Source organism: Polypterus senegalus, chromosome 4, assembly GCF_016835505.1.
Source record: "Polypterus senegalus isolate Bchr_013 chromosome 4, ASM1683550v1, whole genome shotgun sequence".
NCBI classification, from domain to species: Eukaryota; Metazoa; Chordata; class Cladistia; order Polypteriformes; family Polypteridae; genus Polypterus; species Polypterus senegalus.
In genome coordinates this window covers 241,537,603-241,554,446 of record NC_053157.1, presented here as the reverse complement: position 1 = coordinate 241,554,446, position 16,844 = coordinate 241,537,603, and the positions used below count along the sequence as shown (strand labels likewise).

At 40.5% G+C, this 16,844-nt stretch overlaps 1 pseudogene; it reads right to left on the bottom strand.

The window, feature by feature from the left end:
• Positions 1-513: 513 nt before the first annotated feature.
• On the bottom strand, positions 514-2,072 carry LOC120528960 (annotated as a pseudogene).
• Between the last annotated feature and the right edge of the window lie 14,772 nt (positions 2,073-16,844).

The window sequence follows — 16,844 nt, the reverse complement described above, 5'->3', positions numbered from 1 at the left end:
AATGAACCTCAAGAGAATTATTTAAATAAATAAAAAGTTGTTATGTTACCTGACTATTACTGAAGGGTATTAGAACACATCTCTTAAATAAATTTGTTATATACAGTATATTTTTTATTATAATATTAATTACAATAGTAACATCTATGGTGTTACGGGTCAGATTTGACCCATATATATTTATTTCAAAGAAAAAAGCAAAAAAGTATTTTCAAAAATAACTTTAATATAAATGGAAAGCTAAACAAGTAAATCTCAAAATGTGGATTTGCAGGTCAAACAAACAACGAACAACCAAGCAAATCAAACCAATAGAAATGAGGCACTAGTTCCAAAAAACATCTTTGTGTGCAAGAACATGCATGTGCATTTAGATGCATGTGTGGCAAAAAGTGACACTTTTAGTGTGTTCTTTGCTAATATATTTTTTGCAGTAGAAGCAGAGTACGTTTGTCTTTCTGTCTTTATTGCTAGGGCAGACCTGACACCTCTTTCTTTTAGAATCAGGTGGCCTCAGTGGGGTTGTGGCTGTGGCTGTGTAGGTTGATGTTGTGGCAGTGCTGGCCGAAGAGGATGCTGGCACTGATGCTCTTCGTGTTGCTGATGGTGTGGAAGGAGTGCTACGTGAGCTCTGCAGCTGTCTGACCAAGGCTCCCTTCGCTCAATGTGTGCCTTGACAAGGGAACTTCCTAACTCCTCAAGAAACTTTCTCCGCTTGTTTTTTCTGCTTGAGTTCCACCCTAGGTGAATGTGGGTCCACAACACAAATGCATTGTATGCAGACACATCTAGAATGTTATAAAACACAACCATTGGCCATCTCCTGGTCATTCTCTGGCAAGTGTAGGTGGCAGTCAGCTTGTCCAGGTTGTCCACTCCACCTTTGTTTTTATTATAGTCCAAGATAATTATGGGCTTTTTGTCACTTGCTGATGACACGGCTGCGTCTTTGTGAAAAGTGGACATAAGTATCACACTCCGGTGTTTATTTGGACATTATGAAACAACCGTGGTGGTGTCTGTTAAAGCAAATTTCGAAGAAAGTGGAGCCCTGTCCATCACCTGCAAAATTTCAGCAGGCAGCTCAGGTTTATTTTTTTTTACTGTGCCCACCATGGTAAGTTTCCACCTGAGAAGTTCTTGTCCAAGGTCATAGCTGGTAAAGAAATTGTCACATGTGATATTGTGACCCCGCAGTCCAGTAGTCATATCGAGGACTACATGTTTTCCTTGATTTTTCTCAGGAATGCCACTTGCATGTTTTTTGCATCACAGGCTGCCCAAATTTTTATGCCGTATTTCCCTGGCTTACTAGGCATGTACTGCCGCAAAGGGCATTTTCCACGGAAAGGGACAAAACATTCATCTACTGTTACCTCTGGCCCTGGGTTGAACATCAGTGGAAGGAGCTGCACCCACCTTTCCCAGACATCCCTGATGGGAGCAAGCTTGTCAGATGTTTCTCTAGTTTCTCTGTTGTCAAATCTAAGGACTCTTGATATCATTCGAAATGACTGAAGTGACATTGTTGCCTGGAAAATATTTCTGCCTGTCGACGCATCCCAGAGACTATCAGTGGCCTCATTGCTGGATTTGTAAACACCAGCAAGAAGAAGAACACCAATATAAGCATCCAGGTATTCCTCATCAATGTCACTCCACATGTCGCCATGAACCTTTTTTCCTTCAAGGTTTGTCATAGCAATCATGACTTTCTTTAGTGACAATGGCATAAACAGATCAAAACATGTCTTGATGTCACTTACTCTCGTCACAGCAAACCTTGTGATTCCCGGGGTCATTTTGATGACATTTGCAGCAGCTGCCCTGCCATGTAAGTCAGGAGGTACTGAGCTCCAACAGATGTTACCACTTTTGGATTTGAACGTTTCAGCAGGAGTGAGTGCAGCTTCAGAATCGGTGACCTCCTCATCAGACTCATCAGATGTGTCTGTGCCTTCTGGTAGATACTCTACAATGTCTTCCTCCTCGGAAACCTGCTCATCTGTATCACTATGCTGTTCTGTGTCCTCTGCCTCATTTTCAGAAAAGATATGAGTAGTTATATGCATGGGGTTTATGTCACAATGATTTATGACCCTTAAGCCCCGCCCCTTTAGACTTTGGACCGGAAGTGCCGCCCTATGATTGATGACCCTTAAGCCCCGCCCCTATGACACAATACTGGAAGTCCCTCCCAGCTGATGTCCCGCCCCTACCGACGTCACATCTCCCCCCACGTGACCTAGCCCCCGCCCTCTGGCACCTGATTGGTTCAGGAAACTGTCAAGGGCCTTTTGATGGATGTCTGTCCCCGCCCTTGAACCCGCCCCTGGCACCTGATTGGTTCAGGAAACTGTCAAGGGCAGTTTGATGGATGTCTGCCCCTCCTTGAACCCGCCCCCTCAGCACCTGATTGGTTCAGGAAAATGTCAAGGGGAATTTGATGGATGTCTGACCCCTGTTTGAACTCATCCCACAGGTGCTTAATTAAACAAACTGTCAAGAGCAGCCCCCCTCCTTGAACGGGCATGCCCTGGCAAATCCAGGCCATTTAAAGACCTGTTGGTGCCCCGCTTCTCTCGATGACACACAAGCGTTTCAAGGGGCAGAGCTGCCTGCCTCTACGGTTTGGGTAAGAACTCCTGTATCTATCTATTATTTAAAATAATCTGCGACTTTAAAGATCTAAACCTTAGTTTAGCACTTGTAAACCGTTTTTTTTTTATTTTATCTAAGTCAAGCCCCCAGACATTCTCTGCACTGACAAGCTGTCCCTTCACTCACTCTACACAGTTGATGCGTGAGAGCTGAGAGCTGTGACAGCCTCTGCTGGGTCGAAGCTCCAAGCGCACATGCAGTCAAGGTCGAAAGACACTTCCCAGTCCCCCACAAGTCCTTGCCAGTTTTGAAAGGCCGGTATAAAAAGCGAAGCATTTTGTTCTATCTACGTTTTTAAGATGAACACGCAATTAAAACATCTCATCTTTGCTTCAAACTAAGTCAAGCTGCTTTTTTTCCATCTCACAGACAGATTCTGCAGTAAAAAGCAGCCTTAGCTGTGATTCGAGCTTCCCACCTCACAGAAATCAAGCAGCTCGGCTTTTTAGCAGCCTCTGCTCTCTCAAAAAAAAAAAAATGACAGGCTCTGTGTAGACAGAGAGAGTCGGACAGCCCCCCTGCCCGGCCCTGCGAGGTCTATAGCTGCAAACTGTATGAGGCCGGAGCTCTGCTGACAGAAACACCCCCGCCTTGCTGTGTTCTGCGAGCGCATGCTTGTCAACCCCCCACCCTAACCCGGAACGGGAGCGCGCATCAAGCTCGCATGTTCGCGCAGCTGCTCAGTCCGGGAGAACAAGTTACGTGTGTAACTTTTAAAGTTAAAGGATTTAAAAATCACTCGCTTAGTTAAATAATAGGCCACAGGGACCTTTTAAAGAACGTTTGAGACGCTAGCCTCGGATGTATATTTTGTATATCTTTAAGAAAAAGCCCTGTTCCAACCCTCATCTCCCATTTTACATAATCAGCTGCCCCTAAGGAAACAGATCGCGAAAGCACGGTGAATAGTTTTCTAAAAGTTAGAATTGTATTCAGATAATCCCAGAGTGAACGGAGCACAAATATTTCCCAGAAGCGGGATTCGAAACCACGCTAGCATTTGTCCCTTGAATCTTAACCCTACTATTATCCTAGCATTTCCACCCATCTGTTATCTTGGGCGGGTCGGTGCCGACCCGTGTCCTAAATCAGCCTCCCTCAACCCTCAAACATTTTTTTATCATCCAGTTTGTTTCCTTACCTCTTGGTTACCTTGTTAGGCTTCCTTATCCATGAAAAGATTTTAAAACTTGGTTTTAAAATTTTTGGTGTGGCCCTCTGAAGATGAGACGTATGATGTCAATAAAACGGCCCAGTCCAAAAAAATTGGTAAAATAAACCTCAGGAGAATTATACAAATAAATCAAAGTTTTATATGTTACCTGACTATTACTGAGGGTATTAGAACACAACTGTAAAAAAAAATTACAATTTTTATTTTAATAATATTACTATCAATATCAATATTATTAATATTAGTAACATCTGTGGTGTTAGGGTCGGTTTTGACCCATATATATTTACTTCAAGAAGAAGGCAAAAAAAGTATTTTTTTTCCAAAAGTTGAACTTTAATTCAATCACAAAGACAAAGCCAAACAAGTAAGACAAAATAAAATACAAAATAAATTACAAAATGTCGATCAAACAAACAATCAAACCAATAGAATTAGTAGTAAGGTGGTAGGGTGGTAGCTCTCCAGGAGCAGGATTGCTACTGTATGTTTACACTACTGTATGTGCAAGTAGGACAGTAAGGGACATTTTTAGTGTGCTCTTTGCAAATATATTTCTTGCATTTGGCACACATGGAATTGGTTTTTCTGTCCTTGCTGCTTGGGCAGACCTGACAGCTTTCTTTAGGAATCCGCAGCCTCTCTGGGTCTGGGTCTGTGGCTGTGGCAGGGCTGGCTAAAGGGAAGGATGCTGGTGCTGAAGCTCTTTGTCTTCCAGCTGACCATTCCTGGATTGAACATCAAAGGCAGGCGCTGCACCCATCTCTCCCAGACATCCCATATGGGAGCAAGCTTGTCACGTCTTGCTCTCATGTCTCGGTTGTCAAACCTGAGGACTCTCGAGATCATGTGGAAGCTCTTCAGTGACATCGTGGCCCGAAAAATATTTCTGCCTGTTGCTGTGTCCCAGAGACTGGCTGTGGCCTCATTGCTGGATCGGTATACTCCAGCAAGAAGAAGAATTCCAATATAAGCATCCAGGAATTCTTCATCAAAGTCAATCCATGTGTCTCTGTAGACTTTATGTCCTTCTAGGTTTGTCATGTCAAGTATTATTTTTTTCAGCGATGATGGCATGAACTGTTCAAAACTTGTTTTGATGTCACTTATCCTTGTTATGGCAAACCTTGTGACCCCAGGAGTCATTCTGATGATATTTTCAGCAGCTGCCCTGCCAGTTGTCCTGCAAGTCTCGTCAGGTGGTACTAACCTCCAGGAGATGCTGCCATTCTTGGACTGTAGTACTTCAGCTGGTGGGGAAACTGCTTCAGAGGTGATCTCCTCCTCAGACTCTGTGTCTGTGTCTTCTGACTGAAACTCCACAATGTCTTCCTCCTCTGAGTCCACCTCATCAGTGTCGCTGTGCCACTCTGTAACTTGTCCTTCAGCTAGGATATGATCCAGAGCTTGGAGTGCTGTGAATCTGGCCATTTTTACCTCTGCAAATTAGATGCTTTCTCTCCAGTCACAATCACCAAACTGAACTGGTCTGGGTCTGTTTTGTCTGGGCTGTCTCTGTTTTTTTACTCGGGGGAGGTGTGAAGAGATAAGCCCCTGACTACAGCTCGGGGGATGGGAGAGGCCTGCTACCTGACAGAGTTGTGTGGGGGTGTGGGGGGGGCCAGAGTGAGCTGAGAGTGAGCTGAGAGTGTGTTTATACTGGAACTTAAGTTTGGCCAGGATTTATTGTTTTATGATCTCTTATTGTACCCTGGGTCGTGGCCGACCCGCTAAGACCACAGGCAGTGAATTTCTGATTAGAGAAATAATTTACCTTTTTTTTTTTTTTTTTTTGTTTAAATGGAAGTTTCAGAAAAATGGAAAAAGCCTTGATGCAGTAAACAAAATGTATGTGGTACTTTTATGCATTTAAAACTTGAAAACGGGTCGGTACCGACCCTAGGGTAATAGTAGGGTTAAAACCATAGCCTTAAACAGATCGGACCTCCGGGGATAAAGAAATGCGCTTCACAGCCCAGAGATGGCAGGTGTTTGTGTGACCGGTTAGGGGGAAAGGATGGGGCGATTCAGAGCACCTAGGCAAAAAAAATTGCCTTACCTTGTGGAATGCAGCTTGTAAAACAAATGATGTTTTTAGGAGACAATCCAAAGACGCGGTGCAACGAGCATGGCTTGTGTCCGGTTCAAATGATTGGTAAACATAAAGCACTTCCAAAATACAGCTCTATAAAGAGAGATGCTTTAAAATTGTTCTTAAACTTTTTCCATCCCCATTTAAATATATTTTGATATAAGCCTTGTAAAAATCACACATTTAAATAATAGGCAAAAGCACCCTTTTTAAATGGCTTATGTTTAAAAAAATCTATCCTCGGTCTATAAAAAGTATTTCCCCAAACTTAGATTTTATTTTTTAGACATTTATAGGTCTAAAAGTTAGATCGCCTTCAATATGCCGTCATTCTGGGGGAAAAAGGTAAAGACGCTTTGGCAAGCCACGAATACGGAGGACATTTTCCTAATACATGCGGCGCTCGCCTGAAGCTAAAGTGGTGATGGGGGGGTACGCTTCACAGCCCAGAGACGGTAGAGTAGGGAGGAAAGGATGGGGTGCGATTCACAGCACCTAGAGAGATGCTTTAAAAATGATCTAAAACCTATTTTTCCCCCAATACCCTTTTAAATATATTTTGATATATAAGCCTTGTAAAAATCACACAGACGTATGCCGCAGTTCCCTTTTAAATCATGTTTGAGACGTCTAAAATATCTAGCCTGGCCTGATTGGTGGCTGATACCAAAAATGTTCACATTTATACAGAGCTTAACTTTAGGGTTTATTTTCCTTGGGGGTTGTCTAAAATCAGACAAAAGACAGTTACTAAAAAGAGCAAAACCCTAATTTCCTTAATTACGTTGTCCTCCTGGCTGAGTAATGAATCACGTCCTGTACATGTCGAGATGCCAGCCCATGTCTGCCGTCCCTTACAAAATGAGCAACCTAAAAACGTTATATAGTGTGAGTATAATATAATGAGGTTACTTTTAAAAATAACACCACACCGCTCAAGAGAGACTGATTCCACATGTATTTTTGGATTTGCTGTGGTCAGTGATTTTTTAATTTTTTGCTTAGCTCATTTCTATCACCTAGAAGCCTTTTGACAAAGGAAAACTCTGTCAGTACACTTGTGCATTTAAACGGTGCTTTATAAGGAAGCACACGAGGCTCTACTGGAGTGTGCTGGTTTAACTAGAGGCCTTTAAAACAACCTTTGGCAAGCCACGATTAGATCGGTCATTTTTTCAACTGTTTCCAAAGCACATAGCCCCCAGCGTCTATATGAACTTCTTAGAAAAATTTATTTTATCTTTGTATAGGATGAAATGAAATATAACTATTCTTCATGCAGACTATTCATGATTCTTATAAGAGTAAAACGAACATATTTTTAAAAATGGAAGTTTGAATCCTTTTTTTAATATATTTTTAGAGGGTTATATCCCCGTAGAGTCTCCGATTTATTATACGGATTCTGGTAAGACCCTTTTTTTAAAAATGCTTTAGGCTTGTGTGCGCGAGTTTGGGCATGCGCATTGTGCGTGTGTGCGCGAGCTAGGGCACGCGCTTGTGTCCAAAGTCCGGGCGACTTGTAAACGTCTCCAGTGTATTGTTCATGTGTAAATGAATAGGATTAAGAACTAGGGTGTCTGTTTTGATAAAGTTTTTATCTTGGTGTAGGGATTGAGGTTTCAGGTAGTTATAAAATAACCTATTTAGTTCGAGATTCTGTTTAGCTAACGTAAAATAGAATTATTTATATGGTCAAACATCTAGCGGAATAGAGTCTGCAGGGTGATAACGCATGAGCTGTGGTTGCATGTGTGGATGGGTTGATTTAAAGAGAGAGCACGCGTGTTTTGTAATGAACCGAGGTAAACCTTGGAAGCTTAGGACTTTTTGTTTTTGTTTTTTAGAAGCTAGTCCTTTACACGCTGAAGACGTTTCTCAAGGGGATTCCTCAGGGTTGACCAATCGCAGTAGTTTTTGTCTCGGCGTTTGAAAATTCAAACAGGGGCCTCTCCTCTGAGAATATTCAGGACTGACAGGCCGGTGGTGCATTAACTCTGACATAATAAAAGGATTCTGAACGACCTGCAGAAGGGACCTGCTTGTGAAATGCCTACTGTTCGAAACGGCCTCTCCCTGTACGGAACCGCCTGTTTTTTAAAGGATGAGATAACGAAACATTTTTGCTTTATAAACTCTCATTTGAACAACCGGTTAGAGACAGACTCCAGGAGCTTACTGTAACGGTGTTTTCATTCATTTCATTAAATGTCATTATTTTAATACAGAATAGTAGCACAGATTCCGGGTGATTTTAGACGTGTGAGTAATATAATGAAGTTATTTTTAAAAGTAACCCCACACCGCACAAGAGAGACAGATTCCACGTGTGTTTTAGGATTTGCTGCAGGTCAGTGATTTTTTTTATTTATTTTTTGCTTAGCTCCTTTCTATCACCTAGGAGTCTTTTGAAAAAGGAAAACTCTGTAAGTACACTTGTGCATTTAAACGGAGATTTATAAGAAAGCAGGTTGCACACCTTATCCCAGTTTTGTACGTGCATTTAAAAGCACTCACTGTTACACTAGCACAAAATGTTGATATTTTCTATCTACTCAAAACTAAAATTATTTCTATTAACACAGGGGATAATTAGAAATCATTTTACTCTTTTTAATAGTATTATGATTTTTGTTTCTGCGGTGGGTTGGCGCCCTGCCCGAGATTGGTTTCCTGCCTTGAGCCCTGTGTTGGAGGGATTGGCTCCAGCAGACCCCCGCGACCCAGTGTTCGGTTTCAGCGGGGCACTCTGTTGCACAGCCGAAGTTCATTGAACTAAAATAGCAGAGCTAATTACTCTTTCTGCTTAAACTAATGATCAAATATTTAGGTCATTCTTAATTAAACACCAAAGCATTAGTGAACAAAATACATTTTCAGTAGCCAAGTAAAATGACCAGTTGCTTTGACATGAAAATAAAGCATTATAAGAAAAATCCCTTTTTCCAACAGGTTTTCTTGACCGGTCTTTGGAATTATCAGTGCCTTTCTGATCACATCCACCCCAAACATAGCATAGAACTTAATTTCTGTACTCATTTTAAATGATAATAGCCAGTATAAAGTCCCTAAAGGAACTGGAGACATCTGATATCTTCAATCATATATCTTTTCTTGCCAGCCCAAGTCATTCAGATTCTGCTTACAACACACATGTACGATTATTTTTTCTCAAACGGCCAAATCTTTGGCCTGCTAATCATGAAAAAATCAGATTTTATTCTCATGACACTTTTATTATACCTACTTAACTTTTATCGACATTAATCTACCTCTATATTTATTTTTCTGTATCAGAAGGTTAATTTGTTTTGGGTTCAATAGATGTATTTTTCATATTTTCGATTCTTGTTTTCTTTTTTTCACATCTTCATGTCCCCTTTTTGTTAGTTCGTGCCCCCTAGCTTGGTCCGCCCCGAGTTTGAGAACCACTGTTGTAGGGTTTTATTTGTAAAGCACTCTGCGGCATTTCAAGCTAAGTTAGATCCCCTTGTTTATTCAGCCGTCCATCGGTGTTCCATTTTTATTATAAATTGTATTTAGACTCTCTTTATTTACTAAGCATTTTATACGATGATTTGAAAACAGTTATCTTGTTCAGGCTTTAATTTAAAACAACATTTTCATCAACAGGTTATAAACACTTTGGTACTTAGGGGGCTTTGTATAATACAACGTTTTAGAAATTCTGTGAACGCTTGGTAATAGTTATGAACCCCTGAAAATAAGAACGGGTATAGGAGGTTATAGGAGCCTGTACACTACAGGGCTGCTGAGGATTAGGCTTTGGACACGTTAGGCCAATCAGGGTGGAAAATGTTTTAGTGAATAGTTACATCATATCTATTATATGTGTTAGCACAAGGATTAAAATTTTACTCAAACTGTGAGGTTTTATTCTTTCTTTTAGGTAGTCCAGGTGACATAGGACAGCTGTCATTGAAAACTGCTTTCCTCTCTGTTTGTGAAAAAGCACACTTTGTTTTAATAGCATTCAGGGTGAAGGGGATGTTAGTTTAAACTGTGATTCCAAGAGTCAACAAGTGTCTGCAAATGAGTCAAAGGACCAGGTTTTGTGCAGGGATCATAGTCAGGGGCAGAGTTAAGCTAGACATTATTATTCCAAAATGAAACAATGACTCGCCCCTATCACAAAGATAAGACAGTGCAAACTAAAATGTACAAATACTAAGTGACAGAGGAGATTAAAAAACATATTAAGACTGGATCAACAAGGGATCACCCCAAGCTCACCACACACTACAACAGAACCTACGTGTTCTGAGGTATTTTATCAGCTAAACTGTCATCTATGTAGGCAGTTCCACGGGATTGCAAAGAGTTGGGGAAAACATTATTGAACATCGGCTAGTATGAGGCTGATTAACATGAGCCGGTTATTGTTAAAATCTTATCTGGCACTAAAAGTCAGGCTTGTGTTCCTCCTGATTCAGGAAGAACATTAAATATTGGAGTTTAGAATATGAACTAGACTGCTAGTCATGATGGTAAGGACATTTTGTGCAAAATAAATAAAGTTATTTATGAAGTAAATAACCATATGAAAAAAGTGGAGTGATCACAATATGAAAAAATGCCGTGATACATTTGAAATAAATAAGAAGCTTTTTTTTTGACATGCGCAGTCTGGAATAGACTGAATGTGTCTTAAAGAGTTCATTTTTAAATAAAGCTTAAAAAGGCAAATTAAAAATATTAAATCTGAATAAAACACAGAAATATCATTTAATGATATCAATTAGGGTTAAGTATTATCGAGCACCGGGATCTATTTATAAGGTTTATTTAATTTGGCTATAAACAAAATGACTGGTGGCATTTTGCTTTGAAATGAACAATAGTTTGACAAAGCTTTAAGAATTAGAATGCAAGGGCTGACAAAGAGTATCTCGGATTTCTGTTTTATTTTAACCTTTTGACAAGAAGCCCCATGGTCAGGGAAATATACCACCTATATTGAAAATGAACAGTGCCGACATGCTAACTAAATCGATATAATTTAAGATATTTTAGAATATGACCTAAATAAATACTAAAGGGTCAGCACTTTATTGTCCAACTTCCAGCGGGTGCTATGGATCTTGTAATGGAGACTGAAAAAGATTCTCTAATCTTTACTCTGTAATGGTCCATATGACGGAGATCTAGCGCCTGTGTCCGCAGTGTTAACCGGACATGATGTTCAAAATTCACCTCGGGTTTTTCAAAAGCGATAGGACGAGTGTGGCGTGTGTTCTGTATTCTCTTTTCTGTATTCACTATTCACTATTCACAGCGACCATACACCTGAGACCTTAGGTTTTTTATGCCGAAGTACCTTTTACAGACCCGAATAAGAGACATCCGTCAAACGGCCCTTGACAGTTTCCCTAACCAATCAGGCCGGTTTAAGCAGAAAGAATAATTAGCTCTGACATTTTAGTTCAATGAACTTCGGATGTGCAACAGAGTTTCCCGCTGAAACCGAACACTGGGTCGCGGGGGTCTGCTGGAGCCAATCCCTCCAACACAGGGCTCAAGGCAGGAAACCAATCTCGGGCAGGGCGCCAACCCACCGCAGAAACAAAAATCATAATACTATTAAAAATAGTAAAATGATTTCTAATTATCCCCTGTGTTAATAGAAATAATTTTAGTTTTTGAGTAGACAGAAAATATCAACATTTGTGCTAGTGTAACAGTGAGTGCTTTTAAATGCACGTACAAAACTGGGATAAGGTGTGCAACCTGCTTTCTTATAAATCTCCGTTTAAATGCACAAGTGTACTTACAGAGTTTTCCTTTGTCAAAAGGCTCCTAAGTGATAGAAATGAGCTAAGCAAAAAATTAAAAAATCACTGACCACAGCAAATCCAAAAACACACATGGAATCAGTCTCTCTTGAGCGGTGTGGTGTTATTTTTAAAAATAACCTCATTATATTATACTTACACTATATAACGTTTTTAGGTTGCTCATTTTGTAAGGGACGGCAGACATGGGCTGGCATCTCGACATGTACAGGATGTGATTCATTACTCAGCCAGGAGGACAACGTAATTAAGGAAATTAGGGTTTTGCTCTTTTTAGTAACTGTCTTTTGTCTGATTTTAGACAACCCCCAAGGAAAATAAACCCTAAAGTTAAGCTCTGTATAAATGTGAACATTTTTGGTATCAGCCACCAATCAGCCCAGGCTAGATATTTTAGACGTCTCAAACATGATTTAAAAGGGAACTGCGGCATACGTCTGTGTGATTTTTACAAGGCTTATATATCAAAATATATTTAAAAGGGTATTGGGGGAAAAATAGGTTTTAGATCATTTTTATAGCATAATAAAATAAAATCTAAGTTTGGGGAAATACTTTTTATAGACCGAGGATAGATTTTTTAAAAAATAAGCCATTTAAAAAGGGTGCTTTTGCCTATTATTTAACTGTGTGATTTTTACAAGGCTTATATCAAAATATATTTAAATGGGGATGGAAAAAGTTTTAGAACAATTTTAAAGCATCTCTCTTTATAAAGCAGTATTTTGGAAGTGCTTTATGTTTACCAATCATTTGAACCGGACACAAGCCACGCTCGTTGCACCGCGTCTTTGGATTGTCTCCTAAAAACATCCTTTGTTTTACAAGCTGCATTCCACAAGGTAAGGTAATTTTTGTTGCCTAGTTGCTCTGAATAGCGCCCCATCCTTTCCCCCTAACCGGTCACACAAACACCTACCATCTCTGGGCTGTGAAGCGCATTTCTTTATCCCCGGAGGTCCGACCTGTTTAAGGCTATGGTTTTAAGATTCAAGGGACAAATGCTAGCGTGGTTTCGAATCCCGCTTCTGGTAAATATTTGTGCTCCGTTCACTCTGGGATTATCTGAATACAATTCTAACTTTTAGAAAACTATTCACCGTGCTTTCGCGATCTGTTTCCTTAGGGGCAGCTGATTATGTAAAATGGGAGATGATGGTTGGAACAGGGCTTTTTCTTAAAGATATACAAAATATACATCCGAGGCTAGCGTCTCAAACGTTCTTTAAAAGGTCCCTGTGGCCTATTATTTAACTAAGCGAGTGATTTTTAAATCCTTTAACTTTAAAAGTTACACACGTAACTTGTTCTCCCGGACTGAGCAGCTGCGCGAACGTGCGAGCTTGATGCGCGCTCCCGTTCCGGGTTAGGGTGGGGGGTTGGCAAGCATGCGCTCGCAGAACACAGCAAGGCGGGGGTGTTTCTGTCAGCAGAGCTCCGGCCTCATACAGTTTGCAGCTATAGACCTCGCAGGGCCGGGCAGGGGGGCTGTCCGACTCTCTCTGTCTACACAGAGCCTGTCATTTTTTTTTTTGAGAGAGAGCAGAGGCTGCTAAAAAGCCGAGCTGCTTGATTTCTGTGAGGTGGGAAGCTCGAATCACAGCTAAGGCTGCTTTTTACTGCAGAATCTGTCTGTGAGATGGAAAAAAGCAGCTTGACTTCGTTTGAAGCAAAGATGAGATGTTTTAATTGCGTGTTCATCTTAAAAACGTAGATAGAACAAAATGCTTCGCTTTTTATACCGGCCTTTCAGAACTGGCAAGGACTTGTGGGGGACTGGGAAGTGTCTTTCGACCTTGACTGCATGTGCGCTTGGAGCTTCGACCCAGCAGAGGCTGTCACAGCTCTCAGCTCTCACGCATCAACTGTGTAGAGTGAGTGAAGGGACAGCTTGTCAGTGCAGAGAATGTCTGGGGCTTGACTTAGATAAAATAAAAAAACGGTTTACAAGTGCTAAACTAAGGTTTAGATCTTTAAAGTCGCAGATTATTTTAAATAATAGATAGATACAGGAGTTCTTACCCAAACCGTAGAGGCAGGCAGCTCTGCCCCTTGAAACGCTTGTGTGTCATCGAGAGAAGCGGGGCACCAACAGGTCTTTAAATGGCCTGGATTTGCCAGGGCATGCCCGTTCAAGGAGGGGGGCTGCTCTTGACAGTTTGTTTAATTAAGCACCTGTGGGATGAGTTCAAACAGGGGTCAGACATCCATCAAATTCCCCTTGACATTTTCCTGAACCAATCAGGTGCTGAGGGGGCGGGTTCAAGGAGGGGCAGACATCCATCAAAAAGCCCTTGACAGTTTCCTGAGCCAATCAGGTGCCAGGGGCGGGTTCAAGGGCGGGGACAGACATCCATCAAAAGGCCCTTGACAGTTTCCTGAACCAATCAGGTGCCAGAGGGCGGGGCTAGGTCACGTGGGGGGAGATGTGACGTCGGAACGGGCGGGACATCAGCTGGGAGGGACTTCCAGTATTGCGTCATAGGGGCGGGGCTTAAGGGTCATCAATCATAGGGCGGCACTTCCGGTCCAAAGTCTAAAGGGGCGGGGCTTAAGGGTCATAAATCATTGTGACATAAACCCCATGCATATAACTACTGATATGATCCAGAGCTTGGCTTACTGGAAATCTTCTTCTCATTTTTGACTGCTGCAAACAGGAGATGTGTACTCTGCAAGTCACCAACGCTAAACTAAATTTGTCTTATGCAAGCCTTACATGTCTGAACATCTCTGTCTTTGTTTGTTTGTTTTGTTTGTTCAGGTAAGGAGACACACAGACAAAGAGAGAAGCCCCTCAAAGTGTGTTTAGGATTTTTGATTTGACCCTAACTATTGTTTTATAACCTTAAATTATAACTGGGTCAAAACTCACCCTACCAACACAAAGGTCATAATTTTCACCAGAGCATTTTTTAATTTAGTACAATTGTTTTTTTTTTTTGTTTGTTTTATTTTAATTAAATACAGATTCCTGACAAAGTCAGAAAGCCTTGATGCAATAGACAAAATTAGGTAGTAGTTTTATGCATTTAAAAAGTAAAACGGGTAGGTGCTGACCCCAACACAAGAGGAAGGCTTGTTAGCCTTCCAATTTATATCGACTATAGAAGGGATTTTAAAAAAATTGTTTGGGGAGGTTATGGGCTTTATGTGTAATTAAAAGAGGATTTCTTTCTCTCACAATGTCACAATCGAAGTGCGTTTGTCTGATCTGTCAATCTATCATTGCTATTCCAAAGAAGGAAAATGTGGAAGGGCACTTCGAACTGTTCATAAAAACTACGAAACTGACTTCCTTCCGAAAAGCAATCTGAGAAAGAGAATGGAGAGGGAACTAAAATCGCAGTTAATCGGACAGCCGTCATTTTTCACTCAGCTGAATTCAAAAGCTCCTTGACTGTATTATTCGGCTCTACTTATTTATGCGAGTCAGCCTTTTCACACATGAAGATTATTGAATCCAAATACTGTAGTGACCATAAATGTATTGAATTGTTATTGTGCCATAAAGGTTATTCAGTTATGCAAGGTACAACAACATATATTTTATGTATAAAGTATACTCAGTGTGTGTATATATATATGGTTGAAATAGTTTTACTGTCAAATAATGCAAAGAGTATGCAGCACGTGTTTCGCCCTAATTCTGGGCTCATCAGGCGTACACACTCACTGCACCCCCTCTCGGGAATCGAACCTCGGACGTCAGCGCTAGAGGCGAATATATATACTTTTTAATGTAGGTAGATCATTTCGTCCTGGTTATTTTAAAAGTAGTTCACAAGCCGAAAAACTGTGGGCACTCCCGATCTAGTTAGCTGCGGTAATAAGAGCGTAGAAAGCATAACTTGTCCAGCGTGCGATCATCCAGGTGAGAGAGTACTTCGTGCAGAGTACGCCAGCTGCTGAGAAAACACGCTCTGCCTCCACTGAAGTAGGCAGCACAGTCATCAGAAACTGATACAATTGTTGTAAACAACGCCCGCGCTTGCTGTTGCTGTGAAACACCGCCATTTCAGCTGTTACTGATGCATCCAGTTTCGTGTCATCATTCTGTGATGTGAAGTTTCTTGGCACAGATAATGCGGATGCAACAGACTGACGCATTGCAATTTCAAGTTGCTGTTCAAAGCTGTTGTCTGACAGACGTCAATGAAGTCTTCAGTTTTCAACTATAACTCTGTTATTTCTTGATCGATTTTTACACTTTTACACGCTATATATGCAAACTTGGCCGTTCCCGGTTTCCTGGGAATTACAGCAGTTTCGGGAATGAAAAATGTAAACGGGAGCCCGGGATTGGATACCCTAGTAGTGGTAATGTTTTTAAGCCCTCCAAACTGGAAAAATTAAAAAAATAAAAACATTTGAAGAGTCATTTCAAGAAGGCAGTTCTCCATGAAGGTAAGTTCATTTGAGAGTTGATTTTTAATGTATGTGCAGTACTGGTATATATACCGTTAACTCGGTATTTTACATTATAACAATTTATACTGTTATACATCTAAGGTTTCGCCATCCACAGATGTGGTTCAGACTGCAGGCCATCACAGCGTTATCACTAGTTGTAATTAGTTGTAATCTTATTTTCTGCTACAATGGATATGTTGTCTATTTTGTCGGAAACGCAGTGATCAAAATCAAAGATTTTTGTTGAAGTGTCTTGATTATTTGTAAGTAGTACAACAGTCATAATACCCACAGTTACTAATCCTTCAATTTTGAAAAATGAAGATTAACAATATTTTAAAAAAATAAGTGTTTATAAATGTTCTCTAATTTTGATACCAATTTGTGTGTACATGTAATATTTAAAACAATGAGGTTGATATTAATTACGTTTTAAGTTTCTAAGCATTGCAATTTTTTTAAAATTAATTCAAGTGTATATTCTAAATATTTAAGTTATTCACATGCAAATGCAGTCACACTAATATTGATAAACAGCACATGCCTGCTTTAAGAAGTTGTGCTTGTACTCTGCTTACATCAAGATTTTCTTACTCTACCTAATTATCAGCACATATTGGATATTTACATCTGTATGTGTCAGACTTGTGAATTTGTAACATGACAAGACGAATACCTTCAGGAACATGGA